Genomic DNA, 22116 nt, shown 5'->3' with positions numbered 1-22116 from the left:
TCCTACCCCTTCCCTCTTCCTCTTCCTGCGCTCTTCCCCGCCACCTACAGAACACGTCAGTCAGGTAGTGTTCTCAGAAACAACCTGTCGCCACCTTACCCGTCACTCTTGTGTTCCAGGAAAAGACAGACAGACGGTCAGTCCCAAAGTGGCGTTGCGCGTGGCTGTGTGGACCCATTTTGGCGCCACTGACTGAGCTTAGCCACAGTGTAAATCAATCTTTTTTTTTTTAATTTTCTTCAGTTTTTCTGAGTTTTGTGAATTTATTGTTTGCTTTAAGTCATTGTCTATGTACATTGTTTACCTGTATTGTTTTGTATACATACTACAATACTGTAAACTTTTATGACGACTTTATAATTAATTAATCTACCTACCTACCTACCTACCTACCTACCTACCTACCTACCTACCTACCTATACCTACCTGCCTATACCTACCTACCTACCTACAGTATCTACCTTCCTACGACAGTGAGAGACAATCAGATCACTTCAGGAGGAAATCAGCCTCGACAACTTTAGCGGAAATGTCAACAAATCTATCGCGAAAGTTCTGAATGGCCGTAGTGAAGATTAACGTCGATTTTTAGTTAATTTGTTAGGTAGTTCTGATTATTTTTAACTTCATTAACAAAACAAATATTAACCAAAATGACTGAGTTTGTTGTTTGTTTGGTGAGAGTTGGCAACAGCAGGAACGGCATTAGGTTAAGTCGTGAGCCTCACACTACAACACATGAGGGCGCCACTGTGTCCCAGGCAGTGTGTGCGTTGCTTGGTCGCACCCACCCACCCCCCCCTCCACGTACCCCACCACCCACCCACCACCTACGCCCCCTACCACCCATACCACCCTCACCCACCTACACCACCCATCCACCTTCACCACCACCACAGTGTACACGACTAGGACGATCACTGTACAGGTGTGGTCGTTTTCCTTGTGGGAGAGTGATGGTCGTACAGGACAGGACAGACAGGAGTCGTGTCTTAACATTTAGTAACAGTAAGAGGGTGAACGACTTCTCCCTCAGTGCTGCCTACAGTACCCTGCTGGTGTACCTTATGCACCCTGATGACGTCACTGCAACCTCGGGACACACCCAGTGTGAAGCCACTACACCCTCGTGACACACCCACTGACATGACATGATGACGTCATACTGTTACGTGACACACAAGGCCACACTGCATCTCACCTCCCGAGTTAAACCTCAAAATAAACCTTTAATTTCGTTCTTTCCGGGGTTCAACATTGGCAATACTGCCTATATGCAGGCCCGTCCTTTGGGGGCCCAGCACTAGACCCAGTGACCTAGGACACATTACCTGTTGACTGGTTAATCTGACCTGACGGCTTTCGCCACCATCGCAACCGTGACCTTACCATCCATAGCGACAGTCCCATGGGGGTTGGTGGGGGTGGGTTCCTCTGACCACATAATCTGACTCCATAATCCATTGCACTCCACTCCACACAGCCAGTCCACCATGGTCAGTAACCAGTGAGATCAGGTTGTGTCCTGTCCTGGGGCCCCTCAGTGGCTGAGTTGCCCCGGGCCCCGCACCCTCCTAGGGGCGGCCCATAATATACTATATATATATATATATATATATATATATATATATATATATATATATATATATATATATATATATATATATATATATATACTTTTTTTTTTCTAGGGCCCCGCAGTGGCTGAGTTGCCCCGGGCCCCGCACCCTCCTAGGGACGGCCCTGCTTATATGTATTCTTTCCGGGGTTCAAAATTGGCTATACTGCTTTTTTAAATAATGTGTACAGGTGTGACATATTTGACCTCCTGATATGACCCCCCCCCCCTAAAATATCTTAGATGACCTTTACAGATTCAAGGTCAAGCGGGCACCTGAAACTCTGGGCAGGTGACAGGTGCCTGGACAAGGTGTGGAAGGGGGTAGAGAGTGAGGAGGTATGTTGCCAGGTGCTGTGGGGGGGCGGGGGGGTAGTGATGATGGTGTAGATGACGCATTACAGTGATGGTTGACGAAGTTAAATCACACTTATTATTCCATATATAAGATACAAAATGGCGTCCAAACTGAGCTGAGACTGTACCATAATTAGGTACGTGTGTGGGGCCTAATAGAACCTGGTTTCACATCTAACGGACCCTCGATATAACGGACTTTCCTCTTTAAATAATACGTTAAATAGAGGTTTTTCATTGGTAAGAGGAGGAGGGCAACGGGTCCAAGCTTCCACCTTTAATTCTCTCCTACCAGAACCTACTGTCTCTTATGTAACACTATAGCGGGGTTTACTGCCACTATAGCCGGGTTTACTGTACCACTATAGCCGGGTTTACTGTACCACTATAGCGGGGTTACTCTACCTCCTCACTGTGTATCAAGGTATCAATGTACTGTCATAATAGAGGTAAGGGAATACTATTGTGACCTGGTGTTTATAGGTCTCTCTCTCTCTCTCTCTCTCTCTCTCTCTCTCTCTCTCTCTCTCTCCACCAGTAGGTACAGGTGTCGTTGGGTTAATGACTCACAGCCCAGCCCACACGCCCCGTTATCTCTACACAAGATAATGATGTATCCTCCTCCCCTCTATGTCAGAGATACCCTCACCTGGGAAAACACAAGGTACCTAGGTAACACTGTACCCCTCACTACTATCTCTGTGTGAAGTGGCGAGTAACGTAGCTATGACGCACAGACGGAGGAGGAGGAGGAGGAGGGAAGATGTGCAGTGGATCAGCCCAAGACGAGAGAGGGAGGGAGGGGGGTCGTCCTCACAACAACAATATCGACGGGAGGGAAGGAGGGAGAGAGCACACCACACCCATCAGCTGACCACACCATCACCACACTGTTTACTCCACCAAGACTTCTCAAACACTCCCATTTGTTTCACCTGAAGATTACCCACCCCAACACTCGCTACTGGGGTTAGGTTAACTTTAGTGTGCTTAATCTTCAGTGAAATAAGCTGGAGGATGAATCATCAGGTAGTTCGAATTTCCTTTTTAAACACACACGCACACACACACACACACACACACACGCACACACACACACAGGGGATACATAATAATACATAAATTCACTACATATTATACTGTATTCATCAGGACATACATATAATCATTTACCTGACCTATAACACATATAACACCTTAATACATATAACAATATGTATGGGTAACATATGTTGGTTATATGTAAACAAAGTACATACTGTATAAACACTCATATGGCAGTTCCAAGATGGCGACGTTATGGCACCGTTTACAGTGCCTAGGTAGTATAAAGGCTATAGTGAAAGCTATTGTGTGGTGGTGATGGTGTGTGGTGGTGATGGTGGGGTGGTAGTATGGTGTAGTGGTGGTGTGATGTGGCGGTGATAGTGTGGTGATGGATTGTTGGGTGTGGTGTGGTGATGGTGGTATATGGTGTATTGGTGTTAATGATGGTAACAATAATGTGAGTGATAGTGACGATGGTGACTGTGTGTGTGTGTATGTGTGTGTGACAGTGCAGGTGATGACTATACACGCACACTCACCCCTGCCAGACTTGCAGGAGACAAGACACACACACACACACACACACACACACACACACACACACACACACACACACACGTTATTTTAACCACTAAAAGCTGTGTATAAAACGTATAACACTGATCTTCACTTACCCCCCTCCTCCTCTCTTCCTTCCTCTCTCCCTCCCTCTCTTCCTTCCTCTCTCCCTCCTCTTCCTTCCCTCTCTCCCTCCCTCTCTTCCTTTCTCTCTTCCTCCCTCTCTTCCTCCCTCTCTTCCTCCCTCTCTCTCCTCTCCCTCCCTCTCTTCCTTCCTCTCTCCCTCCCCTCTCTTTCCTCCCCTCCCTCTCTTCCTCCCTCTCTCCTCTCTCTTTCCTTCCTCTCTCCTCCCTCTCTTCCTTCCTCTCTCCCTCCCTCTCCCCTCCCTCTCTTCCTCCCCTCTCTCCCTCCCTCTCTCCCTCCCCCTCTTCCTTCCCTCTCTCCCTCCTCTCTTCCTTCTCTCTCCCTCCCTCTTCCTTCCTCTCTCCATCCCTCTCTTCCTTCCTCTCTCCTCCCTCTCTCCCTCCCTCTCTTCCTTCCTCTCTCCCTCCTCTCTTCCTTCCTCTCTTCCTCCCTCTCTTCCTCCTCTCTTCCTTCCTCTCTCCTCCCTCTCTCTCCCTCCCTCTCTTCCTTCCTCTCCCCTCCCTCTCTTCCTTCTCTCTCCTCCCTCTCTTCCTTCTCTCTCCCTCCCTCTCTCCTCCTCTCTCCTCCTCTCTCCTTCCTCTCTCCCTCCTTTCCTAAACACTCTAGCTTGTAATAAAAATTTTCAAGGTATTTTCTTATCTCGTGTTATCCAAGTTAGCTCTCGTTTACACACACACACACACACACACACACACACACACACACCACCATCCTTATTATTGTCAGTAATTTATGAGAAAGGGGGGCGGGGTGTGGGGACGAGAGAAGTAAAGTGAAAGGAGAGGAGGTGGGAGGGGAAGTGGTGGCGATGAAGAGAGGAGGAGGAGGGAGGAAGAGGAGGACAGTCTTCGTTCGTGTCCTCAGCTGCCAGCGTCTTGTGTCAAATTGGTTTTATTATCAACATAGTCATTAAATGCTAAGACGAGTGAGGATAAGACAGCCAGGCGCCACCGATTGCCCGCACTGGCGCTCATGTGTGTGTGTGTGTGTGTGTGTGTGTGTGTGTGTGTGTGTGTGTGTGTGTGTGTGTGTATCCCTATGCAGGAGAGAGAGAGGGAAGAGTGAGAGGTAGGGAGGAGAGAAGAAAGAAAGAAGAGGTGAAGAGATCGTGCAAGGTCATCGATTATCATACGCCAGGCAGCACCAGCAAGCCGTGTGCACCTCTACTCACTCCCTCACCTGTATTAACTGTCAATCATCGATCATCTTAATTCTTCATCCTTACTATTATCTCCTGCTATTTATTAATACTGTATATCTGCATTAAGAGTTACTAGGTAGATAGTGTTATGTTTACATTCATAACTTCTTACGGTAACTTATTTGTTTACGTGTTAGTGTTTTGTTTACGTGCCAGTTTTGTTTACGTGTTAATTTTGTTTATGTGTTTAGAGGTTTGTTTACGTGTTAGAGTTTTGTTTACGTGTTGGCCAAACAGGATCAAACATGTTCACTGGAGGTGTATTTTGAGAGCTTCCTCCTCCTCCTTCTCTCCCAATCCACTCTCTCACCTTCCCTCTCTACCTTCCCATCCCTTCCCCCACTCATAACATTCCTACTTCCTCATTAAACACACACACACACACACACACACACACACACACACACACACACACACACACACTTATTGCCTTCTTAACCTTGACCTGGTAGGCTGGACGGTTAGAGCACAAAGGTAGATTCTCAAATTATCGTAAGTGAGAACGTTTTTACTTACGTTCACATAAGTTACGATAAAATCTCTTCTTTTTTTGGAGGGGGGGGGGGTTGTATTCTGTTCATCTTAAATGAGTCAGGCAGATGAGCGAACCTTCGAGAATAATCCATCTTTGTGTCGTGGGTTAGGTTAAGTGAGTCGTCGCATTACACACACAAGTTAAAGAGGTAAATTAGTATATTAACCTTGGAAAATCTGGTCCTGGGTTAAGTTAGGTGATGGTGGGTCATAGGAGGGAAGGAAGGAAGGAAGGAATACAAGCGCGGGAAGAAGGGGGATGGAGGAGGGAAGGAATGCAAGCAGGAGAGAGATGAACACAAACTGACATCTGCGTACCACAAGGGGACAATATGGGACCTCTTCATATTAAAACAATAAACACTAACAACTATTCTAATCACCTTCGTATCTTAACTACACCATTAACAAGGATACTAATTAAGCACATTACACCACCACACTAGTTAATGCCAACAACAGAGTGCCACTAACAACAGCGCTGAAGGTAACAGTTGGCAATGGTTTTAAACACTCTTAAAATAAACAGATCGCTTATAGAACGGCTTGACTCCATACCCAGAACACGTGACGTCACATCTACGTACCCTCCCCCCACTTATACACTGTTAAGGTGGGGGGAGGATCACGGTGAGTCATTGGTTAATGTGTGGGTGTGGTTAAGGTGTTAGAAGGTGGTTAATATTACAGTATTCTGACTTTGTCCTTTTGATTGAATTTGGGTTAAATTAGGTTAGGTTAGGTTAGGTTTGGTCTGGTTAAATTAGTTTAAGTTAGGCTAGGATGGATTAGATTAGGTATGGTTTATTTTGGTTGGTATTAAATTAGGTTAGGTTTGTTTAGGTTGGGTAGTTAAGTTTGGTTAGTTTTGGTTAGGTAGTGAGACTAAGTATACAATGTAAACAATGCAAGTAAACAAACAGCGGTATAAACTCAAGTTAAAGTTCCATTGTTATGTACAGTACTATAATGTAACAAACATTTAAGCTATAGAGTACTGCACTGCATCCACTGTACAATACCAGTGGAAGAGGAGCCTCACTAATGGTAACAAACGCGGAAAAAACGAAATATTTAACTTAATCTGATCACATCCGACTTGCAGCAACTTGTCGGGCATAAGAGGCCGCGGATGTGACAACGATGGAATTTTACTGTAAAAGCTGAGTGTGTTTACATCTATATTGTATAAACGTTCAAAAATCAATGAAACAATTAATCACTTTTATCCACCTTCTTGTGCATTCGAGAACCTAAGTGTTGTTACACAAGAGTTCTCCCGCGTTCTCAACAGAGGGCCACTTACTGAGCATAATGTGAGTTGTCTTTTTTTTTTCCTGTGCCCGCGGCTCAGGAACACCGCCCGCCCCAGGCTAAATCCGGCCTTGGTCGCCTGCCAGGCCACCACGGTAGAATTTGTTGCAGAGCGCGCTACCATAACAAAGAAATCACATTGTTTTCTATAAGGACGATAACCTTTCATGATAAACAAAAATATATATCATAAAAAACTTTATTTAAAATACGAAACTGAACAAACACCGCTGAAAAAAATACTGAGACAAGGAAATCAATTCTTAGTGGCCTGACCGCTGTTACTCACCCAGTAGGGGTAGCAGGGGTAGGTGGGACGGGGACGTGTTTATAAACAAAGCGAGCCACGTGACTACGAGCTGGCCACTCTGCCTCACGTGGGATTTCCCGCCAAAACTTACCGAGTTTTTTTTTATACATCAATGATAATGAGTATCTTGTAAGCAAACATTTTATGATAAATATTAATGAGATTTAAAAGGAGATTGTCCATTATGACAAGCATTATTAATTTTAATAGTGAATTATTTAATAGAGGGGTATGTTATATAAGCTTAACTACAGCATGTATATACCAGTTGTCATAGATGAGGTTCACGTCTTAATGTCATAGCGGGGTGGACAAAGAAACTAGTTCTGCCCTCCACACACACACCTTTGTGCCACCACCCACCATCACTATGCCACAACATTACTATAATTTACCAAACCAACAGCTGGGAAACGAAGGCTACTCTCGGTATTGCAGCTGACAAGTGACAGCGGAAAACACCTGCAACCCCTTCCCCTTACTGCCTCCTACAACTTCTTGGTGGTGGTGTGTGTGGTGATGGAGTAAGGTAAGGTGGTGTTTGGTGCTAGAGGATGAGGTGAGGTAAGGTGGTGGTGGTGATGTGTTTGATAAAAATGTTTACTTCATCAGCAGGAGACGTGTCTCTCCCACCGTCTAGGTCCAGCTGGGGCAAGAGAAAGTCTCTATTTTTCTCTCAGTCAAGTCACCTCAGGTGAGTCTCGGAGCATGACTAGAATATATTCATCATGACTGGCGGAGCTCACCCTGGGGCCACACTCACACGTGGAGTGACCACCCAGGGGGCCACACTCACACATGGAGTGACCACCCCGGGGGCCACACTCACACGTGGAGTGACCACTCCGGGGGCCACACTCACACGTGGGGTGACCACCCCGGGGGCCACACTCACACGTGGAATGACCACTCCGGGGGCCACACTCACACGTGGGGTGACCACCCCGGGGGCCACACTCACGTGGAGTGACCACCTCGGGGATCACACTCAAACGTGGAGTGACCACCCCGGGGGCCACACTCACTCGTGGAGTGACCACCCCGGGGGCCACACACACACCACCAGGTTAAAGTTCCTCCCCAGGACCAACAGTTAAGGCGAGACACAAAGATGATTCCCAAAGACTTGTAAGTTAATATTTCCCCTAACTGGCAGTGAGAAAGTATCTAACTGAAGGTGAGAGAAAGTGTCGTACTGGAGCTGAGAGAAAGTGTCTCACTAAAACTACGACATATTGATGTGCTCTCAATAGTTCTAAAGTTGAATATTTCCCTTAACTATTGACCTGGTAAACTGTGGCACCAATTTATTAATGAAGAAGAAAAGTCATGAAGCAACTCCTAAGTTATTTAACTATCAGCTGAGGTTCCCTGACCACAACACAACCTCAACCTAACCAAACCAAACCTAATTCAACATAACCAAACCATACCTAACCAAACCAAACCATACCATACCTAACCTAACCAAACCTAACCTAACCTTGACTATTGCTAGTTACCTCACACTGACACACTTAACATTGATAAAGTTCAAGTAGATAACACAGTACACCTCGTAATCAGGTGTGGTTGAGTACAGTGGCTGCCTCATTGCGTACTCAAGGTTTAGTGCTGTACTCAAGTGTGGTTTAGATGCCTAGGACCAGTTCTCTCATTCTCTCACTTGGAATGGTGGAGAAGAATGTATAATGGGGTGAGGGATTGAGAGAGGTACTCCCCCCCCTCTCCCTCTCCTTAACCCCTCCAAGCGGGTCCATCCCTCCTCCTCCCCCCCGCCTGCCTGCACCACATGATGCAATCACCCGTGGACCTCTGTACCCCCCTCCTCCTCCTCCCCTTTCACTACACTCCCCTCCCTCCTCCTCTCCCCTCCCTCCCTCCTCCCTCTGTTACCTCTGTACCCTCCCTCCCTCTCCTCCTCCTCCTCTGTGGACCTCTGTACCCTCCCTCCTCCCTCCTCTGTACCCTCCCTCCCTCATTCTCTGTGGACCTCTGTACCCTTCGTCCTCCTCCTCTGTTGACCTCACATTTTAATGATTCGCCCCGCGAGGGTGCTAGTTTATTGAGCACCCCCTTGCACCCGTGTAAGGCGAAGCTCCTACTACCACCCGAGATCTCTAGTCCGAGAATTGCTGTTCGACACCACAACCGCATCCAGCCCATACGTGCACGAACTGATCGCTATAAGAACAGCCCAGTCCCAACCATTGTAAAAATTATCAATAACTTGCAATAAACCAGTGTATTCACTCCCAGTAAACACTACTCCTTGCACTGTCACTATGTTGAAATGAACTGTAGTTTGAGCTTTTCCCCATCTAGTTATTATATGTCTTATTTGTGTCACTTATGTTACTTGTATATTATTTGTAATTCGTAACCCATTCCCCAAATATGTAACTGTATATTTTCAGCCTTCTGGCTGCCAAGCTCTTTCAATAAACCGTTAATTATTTATTATTATTATTAAGCGTACAAGTGTTAACTGCGGTCAACAGGGAAGCACGCGGAGTTATTGCTTGTCATCCTAACTCATGCATTAAGGGCGTAAGTGCCTGAAGGACCATGCATTATGTCAGCAAGTTACATAGAGTGTCAGGATTACAGTGTACTAAACCTGGAGCTAATATGTACAACTTCTAGATTAACTGTACAATTCCTAAGTGTACAGAGAAAATGTACAAGCGTCTGAATGTGTGACAATTTTCTAGGCAACAGAGACGAGATGTACAGAGTTAAATGTACACAATCTGACGATATGTACAATAGGAGCTTTGTGTACGAGGGAAATGTACAGGGCCTGAAGTTATGTACACTTCCGGAGGACACATGTACACCATCTGGTCAATGTACACACACAAGATGGCCAGGTGTCCGCCGTGAAGGTGACATGTACTGTACAGGGGGGAGGGGGCGGAGGAGGAGAGCTGATGGAGGAGGGAGGAGCACTGGAGAAGGAAGAGGGGGAGAAGAAGAGGAGGAGGAGCACTGGAGAAGGAAGAGGGGGAGAAGAAGAGGAGGAGGAGCACTGGAGAAGGAACAGGGGGAGAGGAATAGAAAATAATAGGGGGAAGAGGAAGAGAAGAAGATGAGGAGGGGGAGAAAATATCTATGCACCCCATGACATATCAAGCGATTACTCGGCGTGAATCAATTTCGAGGTCCACCTTCAACCCGCCACTTTCCGAATCTAGATACACAAAATTACACCGAGACCTAACCTAACCTAACCAAGTCTAGATAAAGAAAATTAAACTGACTCTAATTTAACCTTAACCTAACCTAACTTAAGCTAACCAAAACCTAACCTAACCTAACCCAACTACACCTGAGTTGACTAGGAGTGCCCCAGTTGAGTGCTATGTCTCCTCAATTCTCTTATGAAACATTAATTTGGGTCAACATTAGAGTAGACACCTGTTATCCTTTATTCTGATGTGGCCTCATATTTCTCACCTTTCCTAGTGTGTGTGTGTGTGTGTGTGAACGATCCAGGTGTGTGAGCGAGGCAGATGTGTATTGAAGCTTTAAGTGGGCGGGGCGGGGCGGAGGAGAGAGGATGTTGTTGCTATGAGAGTACGAAGCCGAATATCTCCCTCCTCCTCCTCTTCCTCCTCCTCCTCTCACCCTGTCTTTAACCGTCCGTTTCCTCTCCCCCCCCCTCATCCTTCTCCCCCCCTCGAACCACTTTCACAAAGATAATTTTCCTCCTCTCCCCACTTCTCCTTTATCCCCTTCCCCACTACCCTCCCTTTCACTTCTCTCTCTCTCTCCTCCCATCACCTGTCCCCCCCCTTCCCACACAACCCTCCCCTCCCCACCATCCCTCCTCTCCTCCATCCTCCCACCCCACCATCCCTCCCACTCCCCACCATCCCCTCCTCCCACCATCCCCTCCTCCCCCTCCCCACCATCCCTCCCACTCCCCACCATCCCCTCCCACTCCCCACCATCCCCTCCCTCTCCCCACCCTACTACCACTTCCGCCTGCCTGCCAGCGTAGCAACAGCGCTCACGGCATCCAGAACAGCCGCCGCAAGCACCGCACCCACGAGGCAAGACGTTAAATTACAACATATATAACCATCACTACTGCCGAGTTGTTCAGTGGCTGACAAGATGGCTGACAACACAACAAGAAAACAAAAACAAGATGGCTGACTTTACAAAACTTTCTCCTCCTTCCCTCCTTCCTTCCTTATTCTCCTTCCCTCCTTCTTCTTCCTCCAATTCCATAGTGAGAGTAAAACAAGCTACAAGGATAGTGACTCAACTCTAGTGTGTCAACGTGACTCAACAGGATAGAGTCGGCCACGTGTATCGATTTGTTTACAAACATTGGACTATCAGCTGTTGTGATGGTGAGGTAGTAGTAGTGGTGGTGATGATGTGGTGCTTGTGATTGCTATTTCCACTACCAGTACCACCACTACAACCACCACCACTACTACCACCACCATCACCACAAGGATACAGCTGTCACCAACCCCTTGTTTGTTTGTCTGTTTGTTTGTTTGTTTGTTTGTTCTAAATGACAAGACAATGATCTCCTCCCCCTTCACTGTTTACACCACTTCCCTACCCCCTCAACCATCATTATCCCCCCACCTCCTCCCCTCCCTCATTGTCCTTCAAATTCCCCTACCACCATCCCTTGCCCCTCCTCACTTCCCCTACCACCATCCCTTGCCCCTCCTCACTTCCCCTACCACCATCCCTTGCCCCTCCTCACTTCCCCTAACACCATTCCTCACCCCTCCCTCACAATGAACTCTACCCCCACCCCACATTTACCCCCACCACCTTCCTACTGTCAATCCTTGCCCCACCACTTCCTGTACCCTCTTCTTACCCCTTCCCTTGCCAACCCCCACTTTCTCAGCCTTACCCTTCTTTCACCCCGCTGCCCACGCCAACTACACAACAGGTTCTGGGAAACGTCTGGGTGCGTTATGTGTGTGTGTGTGTGTGTTGTTTTTCGCCACCTCCTGTGATATATATTTATGTATGTATGTATGTATGTTTATATGACATGAGCGTATGCATTTGTATTTGTATGTATGTATGTAGACATGGAAGAATTTGTATGTAGGCGAGAGGAATTTCATTAAGCTAGGAGGAGAAGGAGGAAGAACAACAAGGGTGTAGGAGAAGGAGGAGGAGGAGGAGGAGGAGGAGGAGGAGGAGGAGGAAGAGGGAGGAGGAGGAAGAGGGAGGAGGAGGTAGTACTAGTGTCCTCCAGCGTAGTTGATACTGGCAAGTACAGCCACACCACACAGCGCGAGTATACTACCACAGGTAAACAAAGCCACGTGACTATCAGCTGATGGGTCACGTGGCGCCTCCACCCTCTCCTACCCTTCCCCTCCCCGTTCCATCCAACCCCATCCCAACTTTACACTTATCTACACCTCACTGGATGACGATACGCCCCCATCCAACCTCCCCCCCCCCTTACCCCTCCATTCTACCACATGCACGCAGCACTCCCTCACACTCAGCCATACTCACACATACGCCTCGCTAGATGACGCAACACTATACGCTTCTCTCTTGTCAGTAATAAGCATTGGTCAAATACGCAGAGAGGAAAATGAGGAGGAGGATTCGAGAAGTCTTTGTTTTTGAATGTTAGCCAAATTTTACAGGACACTTTTAGACATGAAGCTAGTGGTGTGTGTGTGTGTGTGTGTGTGTGTGTGTGTGTGTGTGTGTAATAATAATAATAATAATAATTAACGGTGTATTGAAAGAGCTTGGCAGCCAGAAGGCTGAAAATATACAGTTACATATTTGGGGAATGGGTTACGAATTACAAATAATATACAAGTAATATAAGTGACACAAATAAGACATATAATAACTTAGATGGAGATCAGCTCAAACTACAGTTCATTTCAACATAGTGACAGTGTAAGGAGCAGTGTTTACCGGGAGTGAATACACTGATTTATTACATGTTATTGATAATTTTTACAATGGTTGGGACTGGGCTGTTCTTATAGCGATCAGTTCGTGCACGTATGGGCTGGATGCGGTTGTGGTGTCGAACAGCAATTCTCGGACAAGGGATCTCAGGTGGTAGTAAGAGCCGGTGTCGAGGATGGTGTAGAAGCTTCTTACCAAATTTGCAGATGAGGTCGTGGTGATGGTCAGTGAGAGTCGAAAGGGTCAGTGTGTTGAGCGCTTCTTGATATGTCACACCTACACTATTAAACTGAAGAGAAATAGTTGTAATGTTCTGTAATGTACTATGATCGCCACTAACGTACTACCCCGTCCTTAATTAACTGCTGTACGTTACTGTCCTTCCCACGTACAGGTTTGGTATTCTTGGCACTGTGTTTGGCACTACTCTCATGTTACAAGTGTTTAGTGTGTGTGTGTGTGTGTGATGAGGCTTGCTGGCACTATGTGTTATGGTGGTGCCACAGGTGTTTACTGTCCGTCCACACACAATTATCAACACAAAAATTCTCTAAAGTTTATTTATCACTTAACTTCCGACACACAGTGATGGTGGATTCTCAAACACCTAACCAAACCTAACCTAACCTAGCCTAACCTAACCTAACCTAAACTATACTAACCTAACCTAACTTAACCTCTGCAATATCATGTTTGTGTCGTAGCTCAAGTGGGTGGGTCAGTTGTACTTCTGTTAAGAGCTAAGGGAGACATCAATTAACGTAGGGACCTTTGAGACTCTACCTTTGTATTGCAGCTTAAGCGAGAAGCCAGATTACAGGTGAGATAATTATGTTGGTCACACCCTGAACCAATATGTGGAGCACACCTGTTTCTCCGCCACACCTGCGGCCCCACACTGCTCTATACCTGTCCTGATACACTGCAATGCTGCCTTCGTGACACACACACACACACACACACATATACACACGCAAGCAGCATACACTTAAAAGCTTTCAAACGCAGAGAGAGAGAGAGAGAGAGAGAGAGAGAGAGAGAGAGAGAGAGAGAGACGCCCCGAATGTAGTGCAGCTGTACCCCTCAACCCTGTATGTGTGTGTGTGTGTGTGGTCAAAATTATCACACAGTATCTACATTCAGGATTGGTTGAGGAATTATCACAGGTACAGGTATATATACTGTAATAGGACCTCTTCTATCCTCCTCTCCTTCCTCTGCCCCCCTCCTCCTCTTATTCATCTTTCCCCCTCTTCCTTTTATTCCTCCCTCTTCTGTGCCCCTCTTATTCCTCCTCCCACTGTCCTTCTCTTATTCCCCCTCTTCTGTTCTCGTCCTCTCTCACTTTCCTCTCCTTCCTTTTTTCTTTATGTATTTCCTTTTTTCCTCATTTTTCTTGTCTTTACCTTTTCTCTCTTCTACTTCTCCCTCCCCCTCCCTCCCTCTTCTGCCCCTCCCCCTCCTCCCTTCCCCTCCCTCTTCTGCCCCCCCTCCCCCTTATCCTTTTCATCCAAGGATACATACTTGAGGTCAGACACATATAATAATAATACAGTAATAAATATTAGTATAAAAAATTGTGTTGTTGTTATGGTTGTAGAAGAGTATATATAGCTCACAGTTACGAATCACCTTGTTAAAGCACTAACTATGGGCTATAGCAATTACTGAAAACACCAATAAATGGTCTTGGGTTAACAGAGACGATATTTGACCTTCACAGCACTCCACCATGTGTAAACAAAATTATTGGCCTTAACGAATAATTCCTAATGATCTTTAGAGTCTTTTAAACTGTTATTTTATCATACTCGTGGTGTTCTTAGTCTATCTTATATAATAATACTATAAGATACAAGGAAAATCACCGATATTAACGATTAAAGAAGAGAAAACACAGGCTTCATGGCATTACGTAACAGCACCTTATCAACAACGGATGAAGCGTCGGTTTATTGTTATTCAGAATATTACACAGTGTCCCTTCGACTTCCCTTCATTATTAACACGAATCATAATGCAGCAGAGGATATTAAAACAACAATATGTCCAATACCTACCTTGTGGCTAGCTGGCAAACTATCTTAACCCACACACACCCCACAGGTAGACCACGTGATCACAGTCAATAATCTCTCCTGTGCCAAGTCTATAAATTTGGCAAATCTTAAATGAATAACACCTACTTTAGCTATAATAAATATATTCATATCATCTATTACATTAATTATAAATAATAAATATAATGTGATGCGCGATTTCAATGCTTATAACTAGAAATTAAGTTATCAAAACAAACATATATGTGGCACCGTGGCCTTGACGTAAACATAGCCACTACGCTCAATACGGGGCCCCTGGGAGAGAAGCCGTGTACGAGTGTTGCCATTTTGTTTCTTTACTTTTATTTACTTTTATCCTCTTCGCTGTTTTGTTGTTATGTCTATATCCACACCTTCAATTACCTTTATTTACCTGTGTATCAAATTATCGTTTGTGTCTCATTACTAATTTGTGTTTATGGTAAAGTAAAGGAATTAGATTGAACGAGAAGGTTGATCCCTATATAACAAAACAATAGGGAATTAGGGAAATTGCAAAGGGTGAATTCTGTACGCATACAATATCTCCAGTTCAAATAATTTACAAAATAAACCATAATATTGAGTTTAAGACAAAACTTCAAGTTAAATTAGTAAAGAATCACGTTACAGTGACTCTTGTGTACGCAGCAACAGTGAAAAAAATGCGATCATCAATGTGACCTTTATTATATGGCGTGGGGTGGGGGGCCTTTCCTGTCCAATGGCGGGAAAAATGTCGCTCCTCATTGGTTGTTGTCATAAAAGCGCGGGAAATGACTGCAAGCGTGGGTTAATTATATAATGTACAGTACTGGTAACATCAGTTTAAACTGGATTATATGGTATATATATATTATGTTCAGTAATATCGTTATACAAATTCACATTGACTCCGCATCTATATAATTTAATATACTATACACACAATGTAGCTATATAATGTACTGTAGATAGTCGGTATAGGTATATAAATAACGCACAAAGCCAACACTTCTGGTAATCAGCAAACAAAGGAAGTGAGGGTACGAGTACAGTTACAACTACAAACTTTTCTATTCAACACGTTAATATTACCACTATAATTATATATTGGATGCAATGATTACAAATATTTTTAATGGTATTTGTATCTGAGAGAAAACAAATAAAAATTCAAGATTAAATTAATGTCGGAAATGTTTGTATGAGGTGCCACGTATTATTTTTTGTCGTACGATACTCACCACCACAACGCTGCTGCTGCCTCACGGGAGTCCGACTTGTGCTCTTCTTTATGTTGTCAATGATAGGGTATTATTATTAGTGTTCAAATATAAGGAAAAGGTTTCCTCGGGACTCCAACTCTCTAGTGCACTTACAGTTGAAAGTACTGAAGCCCCGTTGTAAATACTTATTATTATTCTCTTAATATCCAGTAAATCTTGCACTTACGACAGGTTTCTCGCTGTTATCTGTGTGTCCAAACGTTCACAAAGACGTTAATAACACTCTTGTCACGTTAAGAACACACACAAGCGCTTGAGGTCTGTTTTGTTACAATTTCTCACTGGATAGTTTCACTTCGGGTGGTTTCACTCTCGGGTTTGTTTTGGTCTTACTCGAGGAAGTCCAGGGGGTTACTGAAGTGCATCTTTCCACCAATGGCTGCCCTCCTCTCATTTGTATAGAGCCATCAACCAATCATGACGCGGTTATCATACTGCTTCGGTTCTGGCTGTAAACATGGATCCACATGGTTGTCTCTGCCTTCTCGAATATTCCTACACCCTGTTTTGTCGACGGTAACGAAAGATACAGCTTGTTTAAATTTAATTTATGTATTATTTTTTTTAGTTTTTGTTGTTGTAGCTGACAATATATATAAATTCATCATGTGTTCTTTATTTGTGTTTAGATTTATTTTTCTGGTGACTATTATAAACTGTCCTTCTACGAAGACCTTGACAACTCTGACGTCAAGATGACGTCTACTGTTTTGGTGGTCTACCAATATATGAAAATCTGTACACGTAACAACATTTGTCGCTACTACAATGTTTTCATCGTATATTGATAAAACATAATAATATAATTCACCAGTGTTTCACGTTAACTTATGTTTGATCACATAAATCAACCCGTCCATCGTGGATAATTTGCTCAATCAATACAGAGTACAGTTGGTACGCCTGACGCTGGAAGTAAAGATGTCGGGAAGTTTCTGAGAAGAACGATCGATAAAAAGTGCACGTAATACTCTGCCATCTGGTGGTAGAAATGTGAACCTCTGGCCTGGGGGAGGGCGGGGAGGGGGGTGTTAATCACAGAAAACGTGTTAGTGTTTAAAGCTTAAACCACTGTATGAAGGCAAGATGGCTATACAGTATATTTAGTAAACATTTTTATAGAAGACTGCATTGATTAAGACTGTGTATATACAGTAAAAGTATATAATATACATAGGCACTAAAATTATATCATGTACACGGGTATTGCTGGAATATAAACAATGTAGACAGGTTAAAACATTGTACTTAGTGTAGGTATACAAACACCCCATACACATTGCAGATATACACACAATCTACATAGAAACAGCAGGAATTCAATGTACATAGACAGTGCAGGTATACAATATACCTAGACAGTGTTACCACGAACGCAAACAAACATGAACATAGTAACAAACGATATAAACAAACAGTCACAAAGAACACAGACAAGTACACAAACACAATCAAGCTTGCACAAGGCCACAAACAAACAAAAACATGTAACAGCCACAAACACACACAAACACCACCTCGGCAGTGAGTAGGGAGGGTGTGGTGGTGGTGGTGGTGGGCGTCTTAGGTAACTCTGGGTACACCACCACCTCAAGCCGTGTTTACCAGTACCCACGACCCTACCACCACTACCACCATCCATACACCTATCATCACTACCACCATTCACGACCCTACCACCACTGCCACCATCCATACACCTATCATCACTACCACCATTCACGACCCTAACACCACTACCACCATCCATACACCTATCACCACAACCACCATTCACGACCCTAACACCACTACCACCATCCATACACTTATCACCACAACCACCCTACCACCACTGCACTGGGAGTTCAAATTATATTGCCCAGTGAGAGAGAGAGAGAGAGAGAATTACCTCCAGACAACAGAAGGTGTGAGAGAGGTACATACCTGTGGCACTTCTCATTAACAGGTAGGTAAAAAAGTAAGGTTTTTTTTTGGTTGGGGTTGGCACCAGTATCTATCTTCCTGGAGACCAACAGTGGTACCCTGGTGACGGGGCACGGAATACCAAACAGGGTATAACGAGGGTATTACTGAGGGCGATGGGTATGAGGTTAGGTTAGGTTTGGTAGGGTAGGGTAAGGTGGGGAGAGTAGGTTAGGGTAGGGTAAAGTAGGGTTGGTAAGGTTATGGTAGTGTAGGATTTGGTTAGGGTAGGGTAAGGTTAGGGTAGGGTAAGGTTAGAGTAGGGTAAGGTTAGAGTAGGGTAAGTTAAAGTAGTCTAGAGTAGGTTAGGTTAAGTTAGGATAAGTAAGGTTAGGATAGAGTTCCATTAGGAGAGAGAGAGAGAGAGAGAGAGAGAGAGAGAGAGACTAAAATAGGTCTACCCTTGGCAGGCAGCTTTTCGAGGGACGAGTACCCAAAATTCTTACTTAAGAATATAGGTCAGTGCAGGTGTTTAACCGACTAAAACAAAGAGTGATTATTATTTCTATCCTATAAATATTGTGGTGTTTTCGACACAGTGCTACATATTGTCACATTTTTACCACATTGTGTTGATTGTTCAGTTTACGTTAAGTTAAACTAGGTTATGGATCAGGATATAAATGTAGGTAAGTTTAGGTTAATGTTATGATGTGTGATGTTAACAAGAACTAACCGACTAGTGATACTATTGTGTTGGGTGGTTCACGTGACTCATGGGGAGACTGTGGTGTATATTTCACTCTTCAAAGTTTATTAATAGACGCGTGATTGACCTTGAAGTTACTTAACTAAACGGGAATTAGTATAGATGAACGAGAGAAATACCTTGTTGACACCACTTGTTCAACTACCTCGCTATACACGGTAACAAACGTATTAATGACTCCCATCATTTATATCATGACACAAAAGTGGCCGAGCTAAATTAGCCTACATGATACACGGCACAGTACGTGACCTAGGTAGACAATTCTGTAAAACACCACAAACAGTTTAGCTAAACATTTTTTGCCTGTATAACACACCACAGGACTGCAAACTACCCTACGGCAGGATCCTCGAGTAGATTTGGTTAGGTTTGGTTTGGTTTGGTTTATCTAATGCATTATGTCTGAAAATTGAATAATATCTCGGTATATTTTGTGGTATATTTGTATTTAATTAACCATTTTTCTCAAGAGTTCATATCTCAACCCTGTGTATACAGTATATAAACAGCAATAGCGGAAATTTACTTCAATTAATAATTATTTTTACTGTTATTATAGTTAACAATATTCGATCAACAGAGATTTTGAAAATTATCTTTATTCCCTATAATACATTTAATTCGTGAAGATGTTCAAAACAATTTATCAATTTGGTCATGTACGGTCCCTTTGAGAATGATAAATGATTATTGGTAACTAATTACGCATTAGCAATACTAACTACAAATTTAATAATTAACACCACGCATGGATTTTATAAAGAATATGAAATTAAAACATTTAATTATATACAATTACCGAATTTTTATTTCATCTTTCTCGAATAACATTCCCAAATAAAAATGAAAATGTACTTTTTATGTTGAACACATTGGTAAACTTTGGACCAATTGGGTGACGCTACTCTGAATGATTGATACAGGTGTTGATGGATAAATTTGACAATGCTACTATTTTTTACCTCGCCTTTCTATTTATCTACAGTATTATTGTGGTTATAGAAAAATCTACTTTCATAACTATTTTTAAATGAGGATAAAAAATAGAAGTAAATTGATGAGTAGCCTTGTAAATCAAATAAATGGAAAAATTAATTATCAGTTGGTGGCAATTGCTTGAAATCTTATATGCACGACCCCGTAAACATTATTTCACGAGGATCCATCACCCATACAGGATAATAAGAGACTGTCATTAAAAACTTTTATTATTAATGATAAATGACTTAGAAAATGGAGAGAACACGCTGAAGAACGTGTCTTGGAGGCCAGTCAGCCGGTTGGGGTGAGTGATAATGTCTACTCCGCCTTCTCTTTCTTCCTATTCTTCACGTTATCTTGTGGTGTTTATTAAGATAGTTATTGCGTTCCCTTTGCTTTACAATGGCTGCGGTATCATGCATTCTTCTTTTTGTTTTAACAGAAGACTAACCAACGTAAGTTTGTGAGGATGTTTCACTCGGTTCACATCCTTAATAATGGTTTACTTTCACGAGAACTATCACTAGACCCTTCATTTTAAGCACAGGTTGTAAATGTAATGATGGAGCAAGGAAAAATCCACTTTGTAACCTAATACAGAAGGTACGCGGTGTCCCCTTGCCCACACTAGTAAAATCAGGAAAAGCTTATGTTTGCACTGTGGTGTATTAACTCACAGATCACTGATAGTTTTGTCTATTCACCTACACCATGAAGGCCTTGGTGTACTTCATGCTATTTTAGTATACCGCCATCACATCTACATTCTACTATACTAAAGAAAACGATTTAGTTAAAATGTCAAGAGAAAAATACCGTGTCAGCACTGTTTGTTCACTTGGTCTGAACGAACAGGTAAGTATACTCTCACGTCCGGAAAAAAATTAAAATTACATCAAGCTGCTTTAAAAAAATTGTTATGTACCTATTTTGTACCAGATATAAAAAATACTTAATGTTTAATATGGCCTGGGTGCCGGGGAGCGGGTAAGAAGTAAGGTTAGGTAGGTGTCTTTGGTTGGTTAGGTTAGGTTATATAAGGTTCTCTGCATTGTCGTATCGTTTTTATTACTTTAATGGGTAGAACTAGATGAACAGAAGAACACAACAAATAATGGATGAGAGTCAACTAGGATCTTTAAAAATGTGGGGACTGTAATAGTGATGTAGTGTCCCTGTGCTCACGTTATTTCCTGATTATTAAAAAAGACATCAGGCCTGTGTACCTTGAGGTTGTGTGAAAGAATCATGTGTAGGATTGTTTTGGGTAAAGTGAACTGAAACTAATCTTGAAAACTGTTGTCAGTGATGAGTCAAGTCTAGAAAAGTTGGTCCCATAGGCTGTATTAACCCTCTATACATGAAGAGGTAATCTGGTTGGCTACCTGCGACTATTTTCACTTTATTAACAGCCAATCACACAGCTGGGTTGACTGGGAATGTCTCTAAAGCAAACCATCGACTCTAAGGTCAAGTGTAATGAGCAGTATTGTTATAGAAAATGAATTTGTTGAGTCAAGGCTGGGAAACGTCTGGTTATCTGGAAGGAATTTTTTTTAATACTGTATTAATAAAAAGAAACATTAGGATAGGTTAAATGAATAACCGTAAAGTAAGTGGAATTAAAGTGGAGGAAAATTGAGAAAATAAAAAATAAAAAATTCAGTAGCTACAGTACAGTATATAGCAACCCATCCTAACCTAACCCAACCTAACCTAACCTAACCTAACCCATCCTAACCTAACCCAACCCATCCTAACCTAACCCAACCCATCCTAACCTAACCCAACCCATCCTAACCTAACCCAACCCATCCTAACCTAACCCAACCCAATCTAACCCAAGCTAACCTAACCTAACCTAACAAATTTTCTTTCTACTCTCATAAACCACTGAGTTACCAGAGCCAAGTGCACCTCAGTTTAATAAGATCCCTTTTGTAATTTTTTCCTTAATAAATTTAATCTTTTTTCCATTTATCATTAATTTTCAGCATTTTACCATACTTAAACACTCACTCCATTATGGTGCATTTGAGACTTATTTATTCCTTTGTTTTATATCTCTCTCTCTCTCTCTCTCTCTCTCTCTCT

At 43.3% G+C, this 22116-nt stretch overlaps 1 protein-coding gene across 3 annotated transcripts in view; it reads right to left on the bottom strand.

Moving 5' to 3' along the window:
- The window catches only part of LOC121856022 (protein CREBRF homolog), a 58129-nt gene extending 41443 nt beyond the window's left edge, over positions 1 to 16686 (bottom strand). For 2 of the 3 annotated variants that reach the window (XM_042351274.1, XM_042351278.1), the window contains exon 1: positions 16323 to 16686. The gene's annotated coding sequence lies outside the window, so the exon portion shown is untranslated. The remainder of the gene's footprint in view (positions 1 to 16322) is intronic. The other variant, XM_042351281.1, reaches the window with a different exon arrangement.
- Positions 16687 to 22116: the final 5430 nt, after the last annotated feature.

The sequence above is a fragment of the Homarus americanus genome, unplaced genomic scaffold (assembly GCF_018991925.1).
Source record: "Homarus americanus isolate GMGI-L3 unplaced genomic scaffold, GMGI_Hamer_2.0 scaffold19117, whole genome shotgun sequence".
In the NCBI taxonomy this organism is placed as follows: domain Eukaryota; kingdom Metazoa; phylum Arthropoda; class Malacostraca; order Decapoda; family Nephropidae; genus Homarus; species Homarus americanus.
This window is presented reverse-complemented; position numbering and strand designations above follow the sequence as displayed.